At 34.6% G+C, this 26,084-nt stretch overlaps 1 protein-coding gene and 1 long non-coding RNA gene across 2 annotated transcripts in view; one reads left to right on the top strand and one right to left on the bottom strand.

Moving 5' to 3' along the window:
* The window catches only part of LOC114335071 (cytosolic purine 5'-nucleotidase), a 176,565-nt gene that overhangs the window by 10,713 nt on the left and 139,768 nt on the right, over positions 1–26,084 (top strand). The gene's annotated exons all lie outside the window — the stretch shown is intronic.
* On the bottom strand, positions 17,195–26,084 carry LOC114335076 (uncharacterized). Its single transcript, XR_007697030.1, has 3 exons — positions 25,803–26,084; positions 18,114–18,424; positions 17,195–17,307 (listed from the first exon to the last, which is right to left on the bottom strand). It is a non-coding gene; the product is annotated as an uncharacterized LOC114335076 (long non-coding RNA).

Raw genomic sequence — 26,084 nt, 5'->3', positions numbered from 1 at the left:
GGCTCCTGGAGTTTCGAGGGCCTTCGGTACTACATTAATGCAAACGGATTAGTTATAGGTTATTGGGGTTGCTGAACACGAATACGTGATCAGCACAGACACAGGAGTACCTGGTGCCTAAGACAGGTTATCTTCTGGAGTTTCAAGAGCTTTCGGTACTAAATTGATACAAATGGATTACTCTTAGGTTTTTGGGGTTGCTGAACATGCATACTCTATCAGATCCGACCTACGAATCACATTGTGCCTACGGCACGTCATCTTCTGGCGTTTCGAGGGTTTTCGGCATTAAATTGATAAAAACGGACTACCCATAGCTTTTTGGGGTCGCTGATAGCTAATACACCATCAGATCCGACCCACGGAGCACCTGATGCCTAAGGTTATTCATCTTCTCGAGTTTCGAGAGTTTTCGGCATTAAATTGATACGAATGGTTTACTTATGGCTTTTTGGAGTTGCTGAACGCGAATACGCCATTAGAACAGACACCGGAGCACCTGGCGCCTAAGGCACCAGGTCATCTTTTGGAGTTTCGAGAGTTTTCGGTACTAAATTGATGCAAACGGATTGGTACATATCGAGTACTCGGAGGTTTTCTGAGTTGCTGTTCAAAGAAAGCGTACAGATTGGTAAATTTTTTTTGCTATTTGTAGATTTTTATTAAAATAACTATGTTGTGCTATTCAATTGTTTTAATTATTTATAAATATAAACTCAATTTATATCTGACAATGTTTTTCCTTCATTTATTTTAAGATCGATTTACTATATTCTATTTTGATAGTGTTATTCATCGTGGTCACTAGATACTCCAGAGTCTTTTATCTAAGTCATATTCGTGTTCAGCAACCCCAAAAACACAAGAATAATCTGCTTGCATCAATTTAGTACCGAAAACTCTCGAAACCCCAGAAGATAACCTGCCTTGAAGATGACCAGGTACACCGGTGTCTGTTCTGATGGCATATTCGTGTTCAGCAACTCCAAAAACCTATGAGTAATCCGTTTGCATCAATGTAGTACCGAAGACCATCGAAACTACAGAAGCTCCTTTCATGGACCTTGGAAACCAGATGCTTCGGGAGTCGGTTCTGGTGCCATATTCGTATTTAGCAACCTCAAAAAACCCTCCAGTAATTCATTTGCATCAATTAAATGCCGAGAACCATCGAATCTTTAGAAGATGGCGTCCGTTACAGTGGCCATGGCCACCACGTGCTCCGGAGGTCAATTCTGATGGCATATCCGTGTTTAGCGATCCAAAAACTCATGGGTAATTTCTTTATATCAATTTAATACCGAAAACCCTCGAAATTCTAGAAGATGACGTCCGTTGAAGGTCAAGGTCAAAGTAAAGGTCTTCATTTGATAGTCCGGAAAAAATCCTTGACTACTAGTACTTTTCCTTGATCCAAACTTCTACATGTTGCCAGATAACCAGTAACTCAGGGAATTGGAATACCCGGTAAATCTTATAATTTTCCGAGTTTAAGGTTTGTGTGGGGTACTTTTATTGGTACGCATGTCACATACTTCTAGTTGTTTAAATTGATCGGTGCAAATATAGGTTTTTATTCATCTAGCAATAATTTACAATGTTGGCTGAAAAACCAAAGAAAATAAAAGACAAATTCCATGCATTAAATAATATGATTGAAATAGAAAACAGTTTTCAACAGGCTGCTCAAATATGCAGGTTAGAAAATCAGTGTCAGCTTAAAAATATACAATGTGGGTAGACTTGAAATTTTATCTTGTTACACATTTTTTAAATTGATGCTATTTAACTTCTCATGGCATAAAAGGCATGTGTAATTGCAAAGCATGCTTTTTGCTTTTTTAAATTTGTCTTAAGCAAACATAAAAATGATAAATAAGATTGTAACGTTACAAACGTCACATCTTTGCTATTTTATTTTTAAATAATTGTTTTATTCTATCTTCTTTATTAATTCATTAAGAGTAAACAGTAGCGATCAACAGGTAGCAATAAAATATAACTTCGGGAGATAGTATCATAAACTTTGGCAACATTGGTAATCTTTGACATTATGTAAGATTAATATTATTGACAATTTAACTCATAGGCGCGCTAAATGGAAGTAACCGAAAACAATTTTGTTATTAGTAAATAAATATTTATAAAAATAAACCCAAATGGGTGAAAATTTTATGTTAACATAGGTATTTGTACGAAAAAATAATAATAAATAATAATTTCATTGTGAAGCGAAACGAGAGCAGTATTATTTTATGTAGTTCATAGAGCGCCAAAGGCACTCTAGAACACCCTTTAACCCTTCTTAGGGTCCCATCAGAGGTGCATATTTCATTGTCTTTGAACTACTAAAATTCTGGCTACCGTTATCGGTTCACAACGAAATGATGGCATGAATGCCGTGGCGGTATCTGCTAAAGACGAACGAAAGTTTTACTTCTAATATTAACAATATCAAAAATAAAATAAAACTTAGAACTAGTCTTCTGGTTAAACCAATCGTGGCTTGTGGCTTCTAAAATTTGCAAGCCAACGAATTGCCGGAGCTAAGAAGGCCGAGGGAAATCTACCAGGTTAAGTCGTACTTCATGGAATGATTATTTATTATTTTGATTAGTTCTACTCGTAATCTGAGTATTCAGAACTAAGCTTTGTTGGAATTTTACCGTGCTGGACAGGCGGGAAGTGAGATGCAGCCTGATAGATCTTCCTCGGCATTGTTAGCTCCTGCACTTTTTATAAAAATACACTTTCTTCAATTTTTTTATCCGATGCCTAGATTTTGTGTCATTTTGGAACTACTAATGAAATAAAAAATTTTAGTAGTTCCAAAATTACACAAAATCTAGGCATCGGATAAAAAAGTTTATTTGAAGAAATTGTATTTTTTTGTTCTTCTTAATGGCGGTACAGGCTCGTTTTTTTAATATTGTATCTAATTACAGAGTAATTTCCACATATTAATATATTTTTCAAATTGGGCCCTGTACCGCCATTCTTTATTTTATTACGAATACGTGTGCCAAATATCTCGAAAAAATATTCAAAATGACAGCCGCAATCTTGGAACGCGTTTTTGCTACCTGTTGATCGCTACTGTATCACCTTTAGCAAAAATAAATTTTTTCGGGTTCAAAAATTGCAATTTTTCGATTTTATGTTCAACCGCGTTTATCTCGAAAACTGTGCATCCTACGAAAAAACTTGTCAGAACAGTTTTTGCTTAGAATGACCCAAAAAATACAAAAAAAAATGTTTTGTTTTGCGAGAAATCGCTGTTATGTAATTCCTCAAGTCCTTTGTTTATAACAATCTTATCGACATCCGGATCAACTGTTACCCAACAAATTCGTGTTCTACGGGTCAAGATACATAAAAAAATCTTGGGTAAGACCATCTGAATAAAGGAGGCCGTTGTACCCCCTTGGCGACAGGACTATGAATATCTACCTAAAAAAAATTGGCATTTGTACTGTAGTCAGGATTTCTGTACCTAAACATAGATTTATTACGAATTTCATTTTCATGGGAAACGACTTTTCACACTTTTTTATGTATGACAACAGTAGATTACTTCTCATAGGTACTTACATTGTTAAAATTTGTGGTGGCTCCAATTTCGATGTTCTCATAATTTTGGCACGGCTTTTAATGGACTTTTTCTTGGAATTATTCGCTTTATTTGTCGTTTGATTAACTTTTCCCATTTCGTTAAACTATTGATAATATGTTAAAAATAAAATATCCCATTAAATCTTTATACTCGCATTAGAATTCGAAATGGTTTTACGTAAAATATACTTACCTACCTACATAGAACTGAACTAAAACACAATTAACAACAATCTATTATTTCAAACAGGCCAACAACTTATACAACAACAACAAAAATATAATAAATAACTATCAATAAACACTATTTTCCTATGAAACAACTATAACGAATTCTTAAATTAACACACTACTGCACTGGACTGATATCAATAAAGATGACAGAACAAATTAGAGAAAATCTGACGCAGGTTTGTCAAAATGACACTGATAATTTCTCTATGTTGCCTAATTAGTTATTTAGTTATAATATGTTCGATTTCTTGTTAGAAATAAAAAATTTTAGTAGTTCCAAGATTACACAAAATCTAGGCATGAGATAAAAAAGTTTATTTGAAGAAAGTTTATTATTTTTTTCTTCTTAATGGCGGTACAGGCTCCTTTTTTCAATATTTTATTTAGTTATAGAGTAATTTCCACGTACTAACATATTTCTAAAATTGGGCTCTGTACCGCCATTCTTTATTATATTACGAATATGTGTGCCAAATATCTCGACAAAATATTCAAAATTAGAGCCGCAATATTGGAACGCGTTTGCTGCTACCTGTTGCTCGCTACTGTAGCCTCTTAATAATAATCTTCTTCTATTTGTTTTACCTGTTTTCCTCGTTAAAAATTGGTTGGCGCCCTGTTTCTTTTTATTTATAGGCATATGGCATATCTTAACATTCTTGTTCTATCTCAGCATAATTGAAATTGAAATTGAAATCTTAAAAAAAATAGAATAAAATAATTATTTAAAAATAATTGCGTGTTAACGTTTGTAACGTTACAAGATCTACAATTTGTATCATAAGAGATTCAAGAAAAAAATATTTTCGTCAACGGAAAACGATTATTTAATCGTATGTTTAGTTAACTTTTCTGGTCAGAGAACTTTTACGTGTCGTGTAGGATCTTTCCAAGTAAGACTGCATACTGATATCAAATAGTATATCACAAAACTTTGAGGGAAGTTCGTTGAAAATAAACTGCTCGTCAAAAGTTAGGGATATAGAAAATTATGCTCATTTTCATAGTTGATTTTTTCGTGAACAGATTAATGGATTCCGCTAATTTTTTATTATTTTAGATCTTTCTTTAGTATTTACACAGTTGTGAAAATGTTTACTCAAGCTTCTTTTTTGCACTTATACCGGGTGGAAGAAAAAGTGTTTTTCTTATGTCAAGCTTGAGACACCCTATAGGGAGGACGAAGTACAAATGTATGTGTCAGAGTAGTATTGTAGTCTTATGTTTTGTACACATTTTGTTTTTTGAATGTCCCTGATATATTTAGAAACAAAGAAAATGGACGGTTTTGTATTTTAACATGTGTTTTAACTGAAACAAAAGTTTGAGACACCTTGTAGGGAGGAAAAGGCACAAAGGTGGGTATCATCATCATCATCATCTTGGTGCTACAGCCCTTACAGGGCCTCAACCTTCTCAAGCTTTCTTGTCCCTTGCTTGCATTTTCCAGTTGCCGACTCCGATCTCCTCGGCATCTTATGTTATCCCATCCATCCACAAAGGTGGGTATATGTACATCGATATTATGTTGTAGTCTCATATTTTGGTAATATTTTATTTTGTTAATTTCTCTGATATCCTTAATAACAAAGAAACTAGACGGTTTTACTGTTTAATATGTATTTTAACTGACGACATGCGATACGTGTGGAGGCCATGTTTGATCATATCACTAAGAAAAAATTATTTTCTACATTTAGTACGAAAGGAACAGTGTTTGAAGAAAAAAATCTGTGTAATCTACCTCTCGCTATTTAAAGAGCCTCCACGTAGACACCAAATCCGTACTTACTCTCAAGGCAATTTTACCCCAAAACATCACAGAGCCTCCATTAAACAATCTCGTCTCTCTTATGTTGCGCTGTGCATACCGCTTACCTGGTCGACAAATAACTCTTATAGGTGTCGATAAGAATTGTTTACTTTATGTGTCTTTCTGTTTTTAAAGCTTTGTTAACTGTTTTTATTGTTAATTTAGTTTTGTTTTAGTTAAAACACATGTTAAAGTAAACCACCATTCTTCTTTGTTTCTAAAGATATCAGGGACATTAAAAAAACAAAAAGTTCACAAACCATAAGACTACAATACGATTCCGATGTATATTAACATTATTTGTACCTCGTCCTTTCTACAGGGTGTCACAAACTTAACATAAAAAAACATAGTATCGTTGTTATTAAAGATATCAGATAAATTAAAAAAGTAAAATATTCGCAAAATATGAGACTACCACATAATATCGATATATGTATACCCACCTTTGTGCCTTTTCCTCCCTACAAGCTGTCTCAAACTTTTGTTTCAGTTAAAACACATGTTAAAATACAAAACCGTCTCTTTTCTTTGTTTCTAAAGATATCACGAGACATTCCAAAAACAAAATGTTCACAAAACATATGACTTCAATATGATTCTGATGTATACTCACATTTGTACCTCGTCCTCCCTATAGGGTGTCTCAAACTTGACATAAGAAAAACACTTCTTTTCTTCCACCCTGTATAAGTACAAAAAGAAGTTTGAGTAAACCTTTGCACAACTGTGTAAATACTAAAGAAAGATCTAAAATAATACAAAAAATTAGCGGAATCCGTTAAGAAGGTGGGTACGTATTTTCGGCTGCAATGCTATTCAAATGGGGATTCATTTTTTTCGAATCCTGAGAAAACTAATAAGTATTTTTGAAAAATTTAAACGCAGAATGAAAGATTACGTCATTAGCGAGGGCCGAAAGTCCCTGAGAACTTCTATAATGTTTATTTTAATAAGTTACAGGGCTGAAAAACTAAGAGAAAATTTAGTGTGATTTTTAGTTTCAAATATCTGATTCAAAATAAACTTTTTATTTATTCTAAAGGACTTTCGGCCCTCGGTAATAATTTCATTCTGCGTTTAAATTTTTCAAAAATATTTATTGGTTTTTTCAGGATTCGAAAAAAATGAACACAATGCCCGTGGTAATATTTTCCAAATCTATCTTTGTCTTACAACGCACTCAGCCGAATAGAATATTGTCAGCATATTGTCAGTCAGACACTGACAATCAGTGACAATTTTAAATATTTGACATGGCATCGGGAATATTTTGAGTTGTTGATTAAATGTTATTGATATACAGTGAGCACGTAAAGGTTGGAATAAATTCATTTTCTCGAGAATGGACAATTTTGGAAAAAAATCTCGAAACCGGTCAATTTTTATTTTTAAATTACGACTTTTTGGCATATATATCATACTAGTGACGTCACTCATCTGGACGTGATGACGTCATCGATGATTTTTTTTAAATGAGAATAGGGGTCGTGTGATAGCTTATTTGAAAGGTAATTCAATTCTCTATTCAGCAGTATAAACACTAACATAATTATTTTTACAGGGTGTCCAAAAAAATTTTTTTTGGATTAAATTTATTGACACAAAAAGAAGAATGTATGTAATTTATTTAATTCAAAATAAATTTTACTGCTCTCAGAAAACAGAAAAAAAATGTTTATTTGAAAAATATTCATGGCTTTTTGCTTAAATTAAATGTTCAAACTGTCACGTGGCTGATGGGTGGCTGCTTTAATATTGAATTTAAGCAAAAAACAATATTTATTTGCCAAATAAACATTTTCTCCTGTTTTCTAATAGCAGTAAAATATATTTTGAATTAAATAAATTACACACATTCTTCTTTTTATGTCAATAAATATAATTCAAAAAAACTTTTTTTGGGCACCCTGTATAAATAATTATGTTATCGTTTATATTACTGAATAGAGAATTGAATTACCTTTCAAATGAGCTATCACACGATCCCTATTTTTATTTAAAAAAATCAACGATGACGTCATCACGCCCAGATGGGTGACGTCACTAGTATAATATATATGCCAAAAAGTCGTAATTTAAAAATAAAAATTGACCTGTTTCAGGATTTTTTTCCAAAGTCGTCCATTCTCGAGAAAATTAATTTATTCCAACCTTTACGTGCTCACTGTATAATAGTGTATTTGATAAATAATTGATTTAAGACGTGAACTTAATAAAAAGTTATTTATTGTGTATTATTTGTGGAAGATCCCAGCAGAAAATACACCAGGATAATATATTCTGTGATCCAAGTAATTTTTTTTAATGATGTTCAAAATTGTAAGCGTTCCATAGTAACAATATACATATTATTAAAAAATCACTTTAACACTTTCCTCTTTTCTCGATTGAGTATTAGTTTTTGTTGTACAAATAAATTATTACAATCACTGAATACATAGTTAGTGAAAAAATTATCACATTTATGAACTGAATTAATAATTTGCCATTATACAAATAACAGTTATCCAAGAACATTCAAAAGCCATCTCTTTAAGTTAATCAAGACATTTTCAAGTAGAATGACATTCTAGTAATGTTTACATATCCATACCAGTGTGAATTTTACTACACGTAATTTGCCGTGTAAAGACAGAAAAAGTATTTGCGAATTATGTACCTATGGCCTGAATCTGTTCACAAAAAAATCAACTATGAAAATGGGCATAATTTTCTATATCCCTAACTTTTGACGAGCAGTCTAGGTATATTTACAGCGAACTCATCGCAAACCAGAAAAGAAAAATTCACTACCGAGCATACAATTAGGGTTATTACGTAATTTGAAGTTATTTTAGAAATTTTAATTTTTGTATCTACATAATATAGGTACAGCACAATAAGGCAGCTTCCGCGGAATATACTGTTGCTGCGAGAAAATTCGACGTTACCTTTATACAAGAATCAAATAAAATGTCTATGGAGTGTTGGTGCTGATAATTAAAAATCAACACCCTGATAGTTACGCATAAAAGATATAGGTACTAATATTGACCATGTAGAATCTTACATATACAGTGAGCACGTAAAGGTCGGAATAAATTCATTTTCTCAAGAATGGGCGATTTTGTAGATTTTTTTCTTTATGGCCTTGGCATAGCCAATTAGCCAGTCTAGTATTTCGGAGATAAATCCCGAAACAGGTCGATTTTTATATTTAAATTATAATTTTTTGGCATATATATTATGTATACTAGGGACGTCATCCACCTGGGCGTGTTGACGTAATCGATGATTTTTTTAAATTAGAATTGGAGTCGTATGCTAGCTCATTTGAGAAGTTATTCAATCCTCTATTCAGTAATATAAAGATTCCGAGACAAGTGTCTCGGGATTTTTCTCCAAAGTGGCCTATTTTCGAAAAAATGAATTTATTCCATAATTTTCAACCTCTCTATATCTATTGTTCTTTTACCAATATACTATGTACTTTATATTCTGCTTGGCATCGAAGAAAAATATACATGTTTACGTGGGTAAATAAAAATTTGAATCAACAATACGTCGTTTTTAGTTTCTTGGTAGGATACTTTAGAACCACTCTTGAAGTCATTTTTTTGCTCATTCGTTATGTGACTGCTGATAGTTGATTCATTTTAATAGTGTCAAAAATCGCAATATTCCGTTCTAAATGTTTCTCAGGCAACAATTATTACCACATCCTTAGTATAACCAACAAATTTTTCGAAATATGTTATTATCTGACTAATATTAGCAGGAGTGGGAATGGTTCAATTTTCCATGCTTCTATTATTAGACTCACTTAGCAAATTCTGTTTTTTTTTCAGAATCAATTACAATTATAATTATGTTAGCTAAATATAAGAGGATTAAATAAATGATAGTATCTACACTGTAGGCCGAAATAAAGGAGTACATTTTTTAGTTCAAAATAACTTTTTTGGTTTTTGGACGATTTAATTTCTTTTTGCAGGGCTAATAGCCTAACACGTCCTCAACATGACTGCAAATTTGGAAGTAAAAATAACGTACAGGGTCGGACTTATAAAAAAAAATTATTTAACGGTGCATTTGAGCTCGTTGCAAATAAAAACTGTCTTAGCTAAAATTGAACTGATATGCTCTTTTGGTAGGTTAACTATCCAGAACACTTCAGTAAAGAGGAAATTTTTCAAAATTACCGGATTCACAAAATATCATTTTTTTATTAAATTGGGAAAATATAACATTTTAACAAATAACACATTTATGAAAACAGTTTAATAATTTTAAAACTTAGACTAACATATTATGAATGTGGCCACCATTATTTTTTACCACTTCTTGAAGTCGTCTGCGCCATAAATTGATAGTCCCATTTATTACATCCTGTCCAAAATTGTTCCAAACAAACTGCATTCTTTCTTGGAGCTGTTCGATGGTTTCAAATTGTTGTCCGTCATACAAATTTTGTTCGAAAATTTCCCAAATTGGATAGTCAACCGGATTTAATTCTGGGCTGTTAGGTGGCCACATCTCTGGCTCAATATAGTCCGGCCAATTTTCACTCAAGAATATCCGTGTATTGTGGGAAGTATGCGAAGGAGCACCATCCTGCTGGAAAGTGTAATCATAACATACTTCTTCAATTTCAGGTAATAGGTGCTGCAAGATTTGTTCTTACCCCGGCATTAACAATAATCAAATCCTAGTTTCTTTTGCGATTTTCCTTGTTCCAACAGATTGGTCAGGCTGCAAATTTCCTAAAACAACCCTTATATATTCTTCTCTGGCAATATTTTCTTCAGTTCTTGAGCTTCGCTTTCTTCCTCTTCAACTTTTATGTTCAATATACCCATGGGTTTCCCTTAGATACCTTAAGAACTTTCCTATCGTTCCAATATGCCAATTTTTCTCAGGAAATGCATTTACAATTTTTCTTGCACCATAATTATATATTTCATGGTAATATTTAATTAATAATCTGTCCTCTTTGCTGAAAAGTGGCATTATGAACTGGCCAATTTACTTCTTTAACTATAAATGGCAAACAAATTGCATGGTAAATGGCAACATAAGCAGTCATGGCTTACTAAGTAAAATTGACAAATTTGAGCGTTTTAGAAATTCTTAAGAAATTTAACAAAAATTACTGCTAATATGAGGCAAAAACGATGGATATTAGCCCTGCAAAAAGAAATTAAATCGCCCAAAAAACAAAAAAGTTGTTTTCAACTAAAAAAGGTACTCCTTTATTTCGGCCCACAGTGTATGTATCTTTTTGTATATTTATTGACACCAAAATGAAAATATATAAAATAATCCGACGTCTCATAACTTATGCAGCAGCAGAGACAATGTGCCTGACCAATAGAGACGAAAAGAAGTTAAGAATTATAGAAAGGAAGATCCTTAGAAGAATTCTTGGTAAAAAAATTCAAGATGGAGCGTTTAGACGATTATTTAACAACGAGATAAATAATCAGATAAATGCAGAATATATAGTCAGATATATAAAGGCGCAAAGGTTGAAATGGCTCGGATATGTACTAAGACGTACAAATTCAAGACCTAGAGGGAGACCAAAGGGCAGATGAGAAGAACAGGTCAGAGTATATATCAACAGAATGAAGATACCTAACTGGAGAACAAAAATAGGAAATATAAAGGAATTGAGCTTAATCACCAATCGGGCGAAATCACACAACGACCTGCGAACGAAAGCAACAGAGAATAAGAAAACAAAGAAAAGGGGGAGTGATCCCTCGCGAAAAACGAATCAGAAGAGCTCATAGTAATGGGCGACATATAGGTACTCCTGCCCAGGAGTGACAGTGATCACCAAAATTTTTGGGTACACAGCTCAAATAAAAGACTAGGTGTACTCTTTTCTATAGAATCCTAGCAGTCACTACCATCATCAGGGATGCTACAACAATAATAAAGTTACAATGGTGAAATTAGGTATTAAAAAATTAACTTACTGATTACAGTAAAACCTCGATAGAACGGACCTCTATTTAACGGACTTTGAATATAAGGGACAAAAAATCTGATCAAACGTAAAAAAAATTGAATGCAAAAAAATATGAAAAATCGGACAGGATCTCATCACTGCTTTGTACTAATGCCGATGGATCGCATATCTTTGCCAACAATTAGAGGAGCATTGGCAAATCTCGTAAACCTAGAGTTTGCCCGTTCATCTGCCCGTTTCATATTATAGCTCTAAAAAGACATGGTTCACCACAGATATTTTCAGAAATTGGCTTTTTTTAAAGAATTTGAACCTGCTGTTAGAAAATCTCAAGAGAAGAAACTGGAAATACAGCCGAAGAAAGGTGGTGAAATGTTTATTGAATTTAGACAACGCTCCTGCTAATCCCCCTGAAACTGTTAGACATCCAGCAGACGGCAACTTTAAGCCAAGCCGCACACCAAAGAAACATGAAACGGAAAACATGAAACATGAAACGAAAAATATGTTTCATGAAAAGAAAACACTGCTAAAAAAATCTCAAAGTCCGCCTACTAATGAAACGAGTGTGATTTATGCTCATGACACATTTTTATTTTCGGAGAGTCTCATAAATGGCCGGATATATATTTGTTTAGCAGTGGTTTATTTCCATGAAACGTAATTTACGTTTCATGTTTCTTTGATGTGCGGCCGGGCTAATAGTTGTATGTTTTTGACAAAAAATACATCGCTTTTTCAACTCATGGGTCAGTGAATAATTTTGGCAACCAAACAAGTATATTGCAGAAAGTTCTTAGATGAAGTAAAAAAGTAAAAAATATTAAACAAAACTTGATTAATTTTTTAACTTACAGATTTATACACTGTGTCTAAATACAGTACATATTTTCAAAAAAAAAATTTTGATTGATTGTAAACCTATTTTTATATAACGGACTTTCGGCTTTAACGGACATCCCATCCCCCCAATTAGTCCGTTATATCGAGGTTTTACTGTATTTTACAAAAGGATGTATTTTTATCAGTTGGTTAAAAAAAATTGAAGATTACCATATCGTAACACTTAATCATATGACATACTGGTACTAGTACCACAGTATATAGGTTTATACAACAAGCAGTATAGTCACTTGTCGTGAAGTACGTTATGAAAAAATGTTCCATTTTTCCCACTGCGCATCGAGACCTTGCAGCCGGACGCAAGCGCATAACAGCGTATGTTATACTGCTCAACATTATTTTTGATACACTGCTCGAAAATAAATAGGACAAATTTGAAATAGATTTTTCGAAATAAGGAATACTTTTCTACAATTAACGTTTACGAAGCTCTTGACAATTTATCGATAGTTTCATAAATAATTATTACTGTTGTTCTGAAGACTAAATGTATCAGCTTTAATGGATTCATTGAGATTATGTACCACTATTTTCAACTAAATAATTTTTTCTATATAAACAAAATTTTGGTCTAACAATGGGCTCTACTTTATCTTCATTGGTCTTCTTCTTCTAATACCTACTCCACTAATGAAGGTTGGCTATAACCACTGCAAATTAGTTTCATTATTAGCGAATATATTTATGGATTTCTAAAGAAATATTGTTTTCACTCAAGTTTTGAAAAAATGTGAAAGCGTTGAATTATATACGTCCGTCTGTCCGTAAACACAACTCCTCAGCCATTAAACCAGATAGAATGAGAAATGAGGTGTCGGATGAAAGCTTATAATCCAAGGATGGTACTAAAGGTGAGATATTTGGCAAAGGACTTCCAGTTTTAAAAATGCAATCGGAAATACGGTTTTAAATTCTCCGGGATAGTACAAGCGATATATTATTCGACGCGCCGTAGCAAGAGGAGTCTTCCTTCTTGTAGGTAGGCTTTAAAGACTGTTTCTTCTTCAATATTAGCCTCCTAAATTGTTTAAATTATCGCACCATCTTTTTCTTAGTCTGCAAATACTTCTTCATTCATTTGGTGACTTATCTCGTGCTATTCGTACTATCCTATTCTCTGCCATTCTACTAATGTGTTCGTTCCACTCCAGTTTCCGTTTTGTCACTCATCCATTTATGTCTTCTACATTGCATGATCTTCTTATATTTTCGCATCTCTCTCTATCCAACAGACTTTTCCCTGATATTCGTCTAAGTATTTTCATCTCGGTTGTTTCTAGTAGTCGTCTCGTTTTAGATGTGTCAGGTCTTGTCTCTGCCGTGTATGTCAATATAGGTCTAATTGCTGCTTTATAGATTCTTGCTTTTGTGTCTTGTCTTAGGTGTTCGTTCTTCCAGATTGTGTCATTAAGAGATCCCAGCGCTTTACTTGCTTTTAAGCTTTGGTGTCGTACTTCCTCTTCAACATCTGCATAACTGGGTATATCTATTCCCAGATATCTAAACCTTGCTTCCTGCTTTAATATTTTCCCATAAATTTCGATTTTACCTCGTAGTGGGTATTTAGATGTCATACATGTGTTTTTTCTGCTGATATTATCATATATTGATATTGTATTTCTTGGCTGTTGTATTGAAGATGTGTGTTAATCTTTAGAGATTGTCTTCTGTCTTGGCGATTAATGCGGCGTCGTTTGCATAACCTAATATTTGGAGTTTTTTGTTCCCCATTCTGTAACATCTTTACATACTGCTTGTATTATTTCGTCCATTATTAGATACATTAAAGAGCAGTGGGCTTAACGGGTTCCATTGTCTGACTCGGCTTTGTACTGATATAAACTGTGTTAGTTTTCCATTTATCTTTACCTGTATTCGATTATGGAAATAGATGTTTTCGATGGTTCGTATAATATTGATTGGCATGTATCTTCTATACAGTAAGTGTAAGACGTCTTCGACTTGGATGCGATCGAAAGCCTTTGTCAGGTAAAACATGATATGCTGGTTTATTGTCTCGATGGCCTTTTCTGTGATTTGTCTTAGTTCAGAAATAAATAGTACAATACTGGCGTCTACGCTACAAACGCATTCAATATGCCAAGGAAAATGTGGTCTTCACATCAGATGACAATTAAAACCGTGAACCGCAACGTGAAGACTGTATTACTATATGGAGCAGAAACTTGTAGGTCTGGATCCCGCGTATGAAAAAAAAGTTGATTAATAGCAAGCTGGAAATTTGTTAATAGCTTAAGGGTGTCTAGTCGGATAAACTTTGATATATGGGAACACTGGAACAGGGGCAGTTTTAATTGTGGAACAGGTTAAAAATTTGGAACGGTCAGACCACGAAAACGGCACATTTATTTTGTCCGACAGAATAGACTTAAACTCTCCGAACAGAGATTAAACTCTCATGCAAAAATCAGACTGCTATTTATCACCTGTCATAATTCCTGGCAGTTGACATATTCTACATGTTCCACTCATTAAAACGCCCATTTGGTGATAAATAGCAGTCTGACTTTTGCATGAGAGTTTAATCTCTGTTCGAAGAGTTTAAGTCTGTTCTGTCGGACAAAATAAATGTGCCGTTTTCGTGGTCTGACCGTTCCAAATTTTTAACCTGTTCCACAATTAAAACTTCCCCTGTTCCAGTGTTCCCATATATCAAAGTTTGTCCGACTAGACACCCTTAAGCTATTAACAAATTTTCAGCTTGCTATTAATCAACTTTTTTTTCATACGCGGGATCCAGACCTATTGGAAAGTGTCAAGAAAATGTATTGGACAGATGCAGGTATTCATAAATAAATGCCTAAGGAAGATTCTTAACATTTACTGGCCAAACCGTATATCAAACCAAGAGCTATGGACAAGAACTAACCAGAAACCTATGTATATCTAAGATAATATGCAAAAGGAAATGGAGTTGGATGGAGCACACACTAAGGAGACCTGACACAGACATAGCGAGGCAAGCCCTAGAATATACACCACATGGAAAGAGAAGACCAGGTAGACCCGTAGAAATGTGGAAAAGAAGTGTTGAAAAAGAAATTAATGCTATAGGGCTTTTCATTGATTGTCATTTGCTTCGAGCTGCTGTCGTATGTTGTATAATCTGTGTATAATACTAATATACACAGAGATATGTCAACAATAGATCAGGCTAGTCATATGCCACTCAATGTATCGGGGTGTAACGCTGATATCAAGTATGCTGGTCTAGCTATCTTTGTCTGTCGTGCGAGTGTGAGCGTATCTACCAAGACGTGGGAGTAATGGAACGACAGTTACACAGAGGCGGCAGCCATCATATGCTAGAGAGAGAAAGCTGAGCGCCAGTAGAGAGAGAAAGATAGACCAGCAACCCGAACTGTTCTGGGTTACTCTATTTTTCGAACTGGCCTAATCTATTCTGTTATATCTATGAATATACACGGATTATACGACATATGACAGAAGCTCGAAACAAATGACTGTAAATGAAAAGCCCTATTGGGAAAACCTGGACAGAAATAAAGATCAGTGCAAAGGATAAGACAGAATGGAGGCAGACAGTTGACGCCCTATGCTCCGCATGGAGTGAAGAGGAATAAGTAATTAAGTAAGTACTGGCGTCTACGCAGGATCTTCCGGATCTGAATCCTTGTGAGAAATCTAAAAAACGAAGTACTGATGTCTTGTCAAGAGCTAATGAGAAAACTAATAAGAGGACTTTTCTATAGAGGAAAAAATTAATAATACATTTGAATTATAAATTATATTTTGAGAATTTCAATTTTACAATACCAATTTTATTTTTTACAGATATATTCCCTACAAGCATTTCAAATTCATCCTTAAAATAAAGTTTAATACGTACATAAAATGAACTTATAAATTTCTGTTTTGAAAGGATTGTAGCTACTATATACCTACTCAGATCTATACCTACTCAGCATCATATTGAGAAATCACAGAATCGTAAATATACAGTAATGAGCACTCACACTAATAACCGGCAAAATAACGCAAAAGATGGAAAACATATTAACTTGTGAGATAAAAAGAGATGAAACTGGTAGAAGTGGAACTTATCGTTATAAACGAATAAATTAACATAACCTTGGATAAGAGTTTTAACCTGCTAACTCCATTTTTCACTTTGAGTGATATTGGGCTAGTTTCTGGGTCCGTGTATTTTCATACACCACCCCACAAACCCGCCGACACCAATGTAGTTTAGAAATAGCTATCTCTAAACTACAGTGGAACCAGCGGGCTTGTGGGACATGGTATGAAGGTACACAGACCTAGAAACTACCCCAATATCACTCACAGTGAAAAATGGAGTTAGCAGGTTAACACTCTTAGCCGACGATAACATTACATAGTTTCCCACCTTTAGATCTCTGTGACAGGAGTATTTTATAAAATTCTCCTGGCACAGTGACAGTTCTAATTCTCATCTGATATGTCTAAAGGTGGGAAACTATGTAATGTAATGTTAATTTATATGTTTATATCGATAATTTCTCTCAGTTTCATCTCTTTTTACTTCAGAATGCATCCCATGTTTCCCATCTTTGGCGTTATATCCCATATTTTGCCAGTTATTAGCATGCTCATCACTGCATATTGGACTTTTTACACATAGTATCTTAGAATCCCTTGGAAGTAAATAATAAATCATGTACCTAGTTTTATTTTCATCAATAAATTCATGAAAGTATGACTGATGTTGAAAATTCATTTGACATACTGGCAAATAATTGTAATTCCTTCAGAGGAGATGTCCCTAGAAAGAATAACATGTTTTATATTAAAATATATTAAAATCATATTGATTGGCAGAATAAATAGAGTTTTTAGGTTTAATTCTCCTCATTCACATAATTTAATACCAGATAATGTCACCCTACTTCCATATGCTAATGAACTAGTTTTTTATATAACAGCCTAAACCCCATTTTGGACTCCATTCACATTAACCAATATTATCAGATATTCATGAATAGTGTCACCACAATCCTCTTTAACAACATACTATTCTTTCATAGATCTGGTCGTTATCACAATATAATCCCATATATACCAAAAATTCATGCTCGAGTGAGAAATTAGAAAGCCAAGCACAGGATAGGAAAGAGTGGAAGCTGATTCTGGAACAGGCCAAGACCCACCATGGGCTGTAGAGCCAATGTTGATACCTAAAAATGAACTCAAATATTTAGTGGTCTTTTTGTCCCGCAATCTTAACTAGAATAAGCATATTGAAAATATAATTGGAAAAGCTATTAAAGGCATGGCTGTGCTGCCTAGTAAGACCCATATAGATTTTTGAAGCATCTTGATGAAACCAGCACGTAAACAATTATTATAGATTTAAAAATTAGACTCACTATGGATAGGGTAGTAAGATGATACAACGAATGCAGAGGTAACCGTCTATATTTGTTATCAATGGTTTCTAGGAACATGGTTTTTCAAAACAGATGTCAATGATTTTTAGAGTTTAGATAAAGACTTATGTACCAAATTCATGAAAAAAATTTACACTTTCTCAGAATCATCCAACAATTAATTTGAAACATATACTCATACCTTCAATTATATATGTCATAGATTCCCTTAAGGCACTTTGCCACTGGTTGTAACTTCTCAATAGATGTGCCTACAGAATTACAAAATTATCATTCCAGTTTAAGAAAGAACACACCTTCAACTTGAATCTTTAATCTCAAGACATATTTCGTTTATTTTATTTTGCGTTGTTTTGCAACCCGCTTTTCAGTATTTCTGCAAAGGCCTGCTCCTCAAGATGTAAAGTGCATATTTAAAAGTTAATGTAACAATATTGAGGACTGTTCATAGAAAGTTTATCACATTGAACAATTTCTTTTCATTCTGCAAACCTAAAACGACAGCATGTCAAAAATGATGTCAATGATGTTGGTGTGAGTTTTTATTCAATCTCACCCCACCGTGGCAAAAATGGTTTAATTATTACCTTTTGCCTAATTGGACATAGGTGAATATTTTAGGACCACACCCGTATGTCCCGTCCTTCGATATAAACAAAATAGTGAACTTTTAGGAGAACTGGTTCGAATAATTTGATTTGGTCTGGTTTTAAAGGTGCTAATTAATACGATAGAAAGGGTTGTGTATTAGCGATAAATAAGGGTATCCGGCGAACAAAACATTTATTAACAAAAAAAACAACGAATTTAACAAATAAGCGGCTTAACGATAAATGATATTCTTAATAGCGAACGAGAGAGAGTAAGAGTCTTTTTAATCTATTAATTATTGCGGAGAGAGTATTTTTACGGCGAAGAGAGACGCACAAGCGAACAAAGTGTTCAACTCGGAGAGCAGAAAGAGACTACTGAAATTCTATTCAAATCTCTGCACTATTATCTTTGATAGTTTAGTTTACACCATTCGCCCTGAAAAGGGCCAAACACATGTTACACTTCTTTGGCAAAATGACCTGCTTTTACCCCGAAACTATAAAAAATGCAGATGTATATTTTATGAAACACACAACGCTACACTCAAGTTTTTCAGAGAATTAAATATTTTAAACACAATACAGATTGTCCCAACAGATTTACAGAGAGATATTTTTATAAAAGCAAATTAATGTAAATAACTGTTGTTTTCACAACATACTCCCCCGCGTTGAAGCACTGGCTTTAACATAAACCTAACCTAACATAAATCAACTTACAATGTTCTTAAGCGAAAACACTAAACTTAACTTAATTTTAACAGTCATTTGGTAGAGGACACAATTTATTAATAGAGCGCTTGAAGACTCCATCTTTAGTTTTGACCGATGCAACTCTTACTCGGCCATCCTTTCCGGGAAAGACATCAATCACTCTTGCTAGAGCCCAGTAAAGAGGAGGAGTGTTATCTTCAATCAACAAGACGAGATCGTTGGGCTCTAGGTTCTTATGAGGAAGAAACCATTTAGGGCGATTTTGGAGTCTGTTCAAGTAGTCAATTGACCATTTTTTCCAAAACATTTGCTGGAGTTTAGAGAGATGTTGCCATAAACTTAATCTATTTTCGGGAATGTGGATTACATCCCTTTCAGGAAATGACGTAAGAGATTGTCCAATCAAGAAATGTCCAGGGGTCAGATAGGTTAGATCAGAGGGATCATTTGAGAGGGAGCAAAGCGGTCGAGAGTTGAGCACAGCTTCAATTTGAGTGAGAACAGTGGTAAATTCTTCAAAAGTGAGCTTAATATCACCCATGAGTCTACGGATATGATGCTTTGCGCTCTTTATAGCGCTTTCCCAGATGCCACCATGATGAGGGGCTCGAGGAACTATGGTTTTCCAGCGAATATGCGATGATGCCAAAAAATCATTAATAGAGCGAGAGTTTTCTTTTTCTTTTAAAAACTTATAAAGTTCAAACAACTGATTACGAGCTCCCAAAAAGTTCGTGGCGTTGTCACTGAATATAGTCTGAGGGAGGCCTCTACGGCTAATAAAACGTTTTAGAGCGAGAAGAAACGTCTCTGTAGAAAGGCCGGACACGACTTCGATGTGAACAGCTCGAGTCGATAGACAAACGAAAAGAGCAATATAAGATTTTATCAAGGGAGCTTTGCGGAGTTTGGAAGCTTTAATCTGAAAGGGGCCACCAAAATCTAATCCTACATGAGCGAATACTCGAGAGGATTGCAAACGTTCCTTTGGCAAATCTGCCATAATCTGAATAGCGGGTTTGGCATTAAATCTAAAACAAACTATACATTGGTGTATGACCTTTTTAACTTCACGTAGTCCATTTAAAGGCCAATATTTAAGTCGAATTTGAGATAAAGTATTTTGAGGACCAGAGTGACAAAGTCTGATATGTTCTCTCTGAAGAATGAGACGTACTACACGATTTTTTGAGGGAAGGAGAAGAGGATATTTTTGATCAAATGTGACGTCTGAGTTACCAAGGCGACCTCCTACACGCAGCATTTCATTTTCATCCAAAAAGGGGTTTAAGCGTAAAATAGACTTATTGGATAGAGTTTTACCTTTTTTAATCTCAGAAATCTCAAGCGAGAAAGAAGAATACTGAAGCATCTTAACAATCTTCAGTTCAGCGTTTTGAAGTTCGCTTACTTCAAGAGAATTTGATAACTTATGAGAAGGCGATTTGGCATTATTGGCAAACCTGAATATAAATGCTAAAGTTCTTACAAACCTTGAAAAATTAGAGAACCTATCAGAAAGAGAGGTGAAAAAATCTATTTGATCATTTCGAATGTGAAGAGTTACTTTCCTTTCTTCGGGTAACTTGGAGGTATAAACTTTTGGATTGTATTTCAACAAATCCAACCGAAATTGATTCAAAAATTGAGGACCATGAAACCACAAAGAAGATTTAAGTATTTCAGCGGGTAGCATTCCTCGGGAGAGTATGTCGGCAGGATCCTCTTTGGATCGTACGTGCCTCCAATGAGCGTTAGGAGAATTATCTAAAATTTGTGCAACCCTATTTGCTACAAATTGAGTCCAACGAGAGGGATGCGAACGAAGCCAAGCGAGAACAATTTCTGAATCCGACCACATATTTATAGAGTCTAAGCGAGAGAGTTTTTCTTCAATAATATTAGCAATCCTTGCTGTGAGCTTACTACACAATAGCGCACCCATGAGTTCCAATCTTGGGAGAGTCAAGGGTTTTAGCGGAGCGACACGACTCTTAGATGCTAAAAGTGAACAAGATACTTGTTCTGATCTATAAATCACACGTAGGTAGATGCAAGCTCCATAAGCCTTTAAACTTGCATCCGAGAATGCGTGAATCTCAACACTAGTGATTTCTTGACTTAAAAAGAGACACCGAGGTATATTTAAATCCTTAAAATTAGAGAGACTGCGAACAAAATTTAGCCACTCATGCAACGTATCTGCATCTATGATATCGTTCCAATTAATTTTGGAAATCCAAATTTGTTGCATGATTAATTTAGCGACAACTGTAACTGGGTTAATTAGGCCTTGAGGATCAAATATTTGGGCAATCATTGACAGTACTTCTCTCTTGGTGTACGAGTCCTTTAAGGTAAAATTTGGGAGAGAGATTGAGAAGGTGTCAAGAATAGGATTCCAACATAAACCTAAAACCTTATTGGAGCCATTATCTGGAGCTATTACATAAGTAGTGTTCGAAGAGAGAGAAGAGATATTTTTTAAAAACAAGTCTGAGTTAGAACACCATTTATGGAGAGAGATACAAGCGGTTCCAAGCAAACTAGTTATTTCCTTATGAGCTTTAAGGAGAGTCTGTACATCATTAGCGCCATAGAGAATGTCATCAATGTAACAACTATTTTGAAGAGCATCACTGGCCAGAGGATACTCAATCTGATGAGTTTGTGCCAGTTCCATTAAACAGCGAGTACTCTGAAAGCTAGCGCTTTTAGTTCCATACGTGACGGTTTGCAATTCAAGACACGCAATGTCTTTTTCAGGGGAGTCACGCCACAGAATATTTAAAAGAGAGGTTTGAGCAGGATTTATTCTAACTTGTCTATACATTTTTTGTATATCCGTTGTAAAAACGAAGGAATACAATCTAAACCGTAGCAAAATGTCAAAAAGTTCCGGTTGAAGAGTAGGACCTTTGAGTAAAATATCATTGAGCGAATAACCACTAGAGCTTTTCATCGAACCATCAAAAACAACCCTAAGCTTTGTTGTTAAAGATTCTTCCTTAAACACACAGTGATGCGGTAGAAAATATTTATTTTCTAACTTTTCGTTGGTTAGAGAGAGAGGCACTATTTTCGCATGTTCGAGAAGAAGATATTCATTAATGAAAGATTTATATTGAGCGTATGTACTTTCGTTTTTTAAGAGCCTATGTTCTAATTTCATAAATCTTTTAAAGGCCATTTTAAAGGATTCACCTAACATTTTATTAGCGTTTTCAGAGACAAATGGAAGATTTACTTGAAAGCGGCCTGAAGGTAATACAAGAGTAGTTTTGCTAAATATTTGTTCCGCTAATTCTTCATCGGGAGTTAATTTACTAACGAGGGGAACTTCTTCAATTTCGAAAAATTGTTGAAGCAACTTATCCAACTGATTTTCTTCGGGTTCGGATTGAACAAAGAGAGAAACATTTGACTGAGAGATAGCCAAATGTGAATTACGGTGAAAAACCTGAGGATTAATTGTACCAAAAATAACATAGCCTAAGTGAGTATTCTGAAGAATGGGAAGATTTTTTCCTAACCGTATAAATCCATCCGTCAATAATTCACTATAGATATCACCAGCTAGAAGCAAATCAATTTTACCCGGAACAGAATACGAGGGATCTGCGAGAGTGAGATCCTGTGGGACTTTTATTTTACTTCTATCTATAGTAGCTCTAGGAAGCCTACAAGTTATACTATCGAGTACAGCGAAAGAAGTTGTAAAACTTCTGTCCTTTACATTATAGGGGAAAAATTCTAAGTTTAACATTTCGTTTGAGAGTGAGGTGTTTTCGGATATGGTTGATATCTGTAGCTGTTTAAAATAAGGGATGAGTTTTAACTTCTCAACCAAATCACGAGAGATAAACGAATGTTGGCTCCCATTATCTAGGAGCGCTCTGGCATGCATGGGTCTGCCGTCTTTCGAATAAACGGTTACTAAAGCGGTAGCCAACAATACATCAGTTTTAACTGATAAAGCGGAGAGAGATGTGGCTGCCTGAGAATCTGGAAAATTTTGCATATCTACAGGAGGTCTGGATGAGCTAGTAGAAGCTTCATTTTGGATGCGATTATTAAAAGAATGCTGAGTACATATGGGAGCGACAACACGAGAAGCACCTTGAGAATTTTGAGGAGTTTGAGCATTGCGCTCACGAGAGAGAGCTTGCCTATTGATGTTCCTAGAGGAAGAGACATTTTCAGAGGTTCCATGGAGGGATGAGTGATGATGACCCCCACACAAAGTACATGATCGAGTAGAGCCGCAATCTTGAGAGAAATGTTTACTACCCAAACAATTAAAACACAGTTTCTTACCTTTTACAAAATTAAATTTTTCCTGTAAAGAGAGGCATTTAAAATCATTACACTGATAAACCTTATGAGCATTACTTTTACAAAAAATACAATTATTATTATCAGAGAAAGAGTGTGATGGTTGGTCAACTGATGAGAAGAAAGATGCTTTTGATTGAGATCTGTTATTAACCTTTTTATCATGATCTGAAACATTTAATTTTTCCTGAATATCACACTTTTTCTCGAGAAATTTAAAAAACTGTGAAAGGGTAGGTAAGGTCTTTGTCCCAATATCATATTCAAAGGCCCTATGTGTAGCAAAATCTAATTTTTGTAAAAATATTTCAATTAATAGTAAATCCCAATGCTCAATTGGTACGGACATATTTTTCAAAGCAAGCAGCGTCTGCTGAGCTAGAGTTAAAAATTCGCGTAATGCCTTTGAATTACTTTTAACTAGAGATGGAGCCTTTAACAATTTTTGAATGTGTAAGCTAATCACTCGCGATTTGTTTTCGTAACGATCTTTGAGAGTTTTTACAGCTATATCGAAATTCTCGTCGATAACTTCGATGTTGTCGATCAACTGGAGGGGTTCATTTCGCAGGAACGATTTAAGGTAAATAAATCGTTGCACATTATTGAGTTCTTCATTGTTCACTATTAGCGTCTCGAAGAGCTGGTAGAACGAGTTGAACTCAGAGAATGACCCGCAGAACGTTTGCATGGTGATCTCCGGAAGCCTAACCTTAGCAGTGGCCACAGTTGACTGAGTGCTATTTGATCTGAGAGGAGGGGGGCCCAACAATAACTCGTCCATCTTACGCTGTAGGCCCGCGAGAATAGAGAAATATTTTTGCTCAGTTGTTACCCTGTCTTCTGCTTCAGTACCGGCTTCATCAATCTCGTCTATCTGATCCATTATTTCTTCATATTTTAAAAAACAGGTTTTTAATTCTGTTTGCCGAAATTGAAATTGTAGCGCATCCTTTTCCGTACTAGCCTTTTGTGAGAGCCAGTTTTCAATTCTTGTAATTTTAGCCTTTAAAGGCGTCCTTTTTTTCTTGAGGTCTTCCATTTCTATCCCGAATTCGATTGAACACACGGCGAGAGAGAGTCTATCGATACGCGGCAAAATCTAAATTACACTGGAGAGTTTTTTGTCAATTAACAAGCGCGGCGAGAGAATAAGAGTCTAAGTTTCACAGAGAGATACAGCGTCTACGTTAAATGTCTACAAAAGTGTTTTTGACCGTAAAATGTCTTTGAGCAGAGTTTACCTTGGATCAGCAATAAAAGTTTTTAAAAAATGGAAAAAGCTCACCAAATTAGTCCAATTGATAAAGCAACAGGCGGCAGCTACTAACCACACACAATAACTTCACTTCCTTTTACTTAGAGTTTATCGCGACGCGAACTAACAAGTCTTGTAGAGGTATTACACACAAAAATGTCCGAAAAAGCGGCACAAACGCGAAAACCAACCAAAAATCCGGGTCGATGTAGACCATCAAATGGTGTGAGTTTTTATTCAATCTCACCCCACCGTGGCAAAAATGGTTTAATTATTACCTTTTGCCTAATTGGACATAGGTGAATATTTTAGGACCACACCCGTATGTCCCGTCCTTCGATATAAACAAAATAGTGAACTTTTAGGAGAACTGGTTCGAATAATTTGATTTGGTCTGGTTTTAAAGGTGCTAATTAATACGATAGAAAGGGTTGTGTATTAGCGATAAATAAGGGTATCCGGCGAACAAAACATTTATTAACAAAAAAAACAACGAATTTAACAAATAAGCGGCTTAACGATAAATGATATTCTTAATAGCGAACGAGAGAGAGTAAGAGTCTTTTTAATCTATTAATTATTGCGGAGAGAGTATTTTTACGGCGAAGAGAGACGCACAAGCGAACAAAGTGTTCAACTCGGAGAGCAGAAAGAGACTACTGAAATTCTATTCAAATCTCTGCACTATTATCTTTGATAGTTTAGTTTACACCATTCGCCCTGAAAAGGGCCAAACACATGTTACACTTCTTTGGCAAAATGACCTGCTTTTACCCCGAAACTATAAAAAATGCAGATGTATATTTTATGAAACACACAACGCTACACTCAAGTTTTTCAGAGAATTAAATATTTTAAACACAATACAGATTGTCCCAACAGATTTACAGAGAGATATTTTTATAAAAGCAAATTAATGTAAATAACTGTTGTTTTCACAACAGATGTTAAATAGAATTTACGTTCTTACCGATTTTCATCCATGGGCAACAGGAAGAAACTCAAATTTTTATGGTGCCTGGAATTTTGCCACATAAATAAACACACATTGCCTTTGGGTTAAATTCATCATAACCCCAATTCAAAATCACCAACCTTCTTAGAAAACTGGAGAAATACCACAGTAATGCATATTAAATTCGAAGTAAACCAACTTAACAATTGCAAAATATCAGAAAACAATAATAAATAACTCTAAATAAACAACTGTTTGTTTATAAGGTTATGTTTGGAATAAACATACATAAATAAA

Source organism: Diabrotica virgifera, chromosome 1 (assembly GCF_917563875.1).
Source record: "Diabrotica virgifera virgifera chromosome 1, PGI_DIABVI_V3a".
NCBI classification, from domain to species: Eukaryota; Metazoa; Arthropoda; class Insecta; order Coleoptera; family Chrysomelidae; genus Diabrotica; species Diabrotica virgifera.
This window is presented reverse-complemented; position numbering and strand designations above follow the sequence as displayed.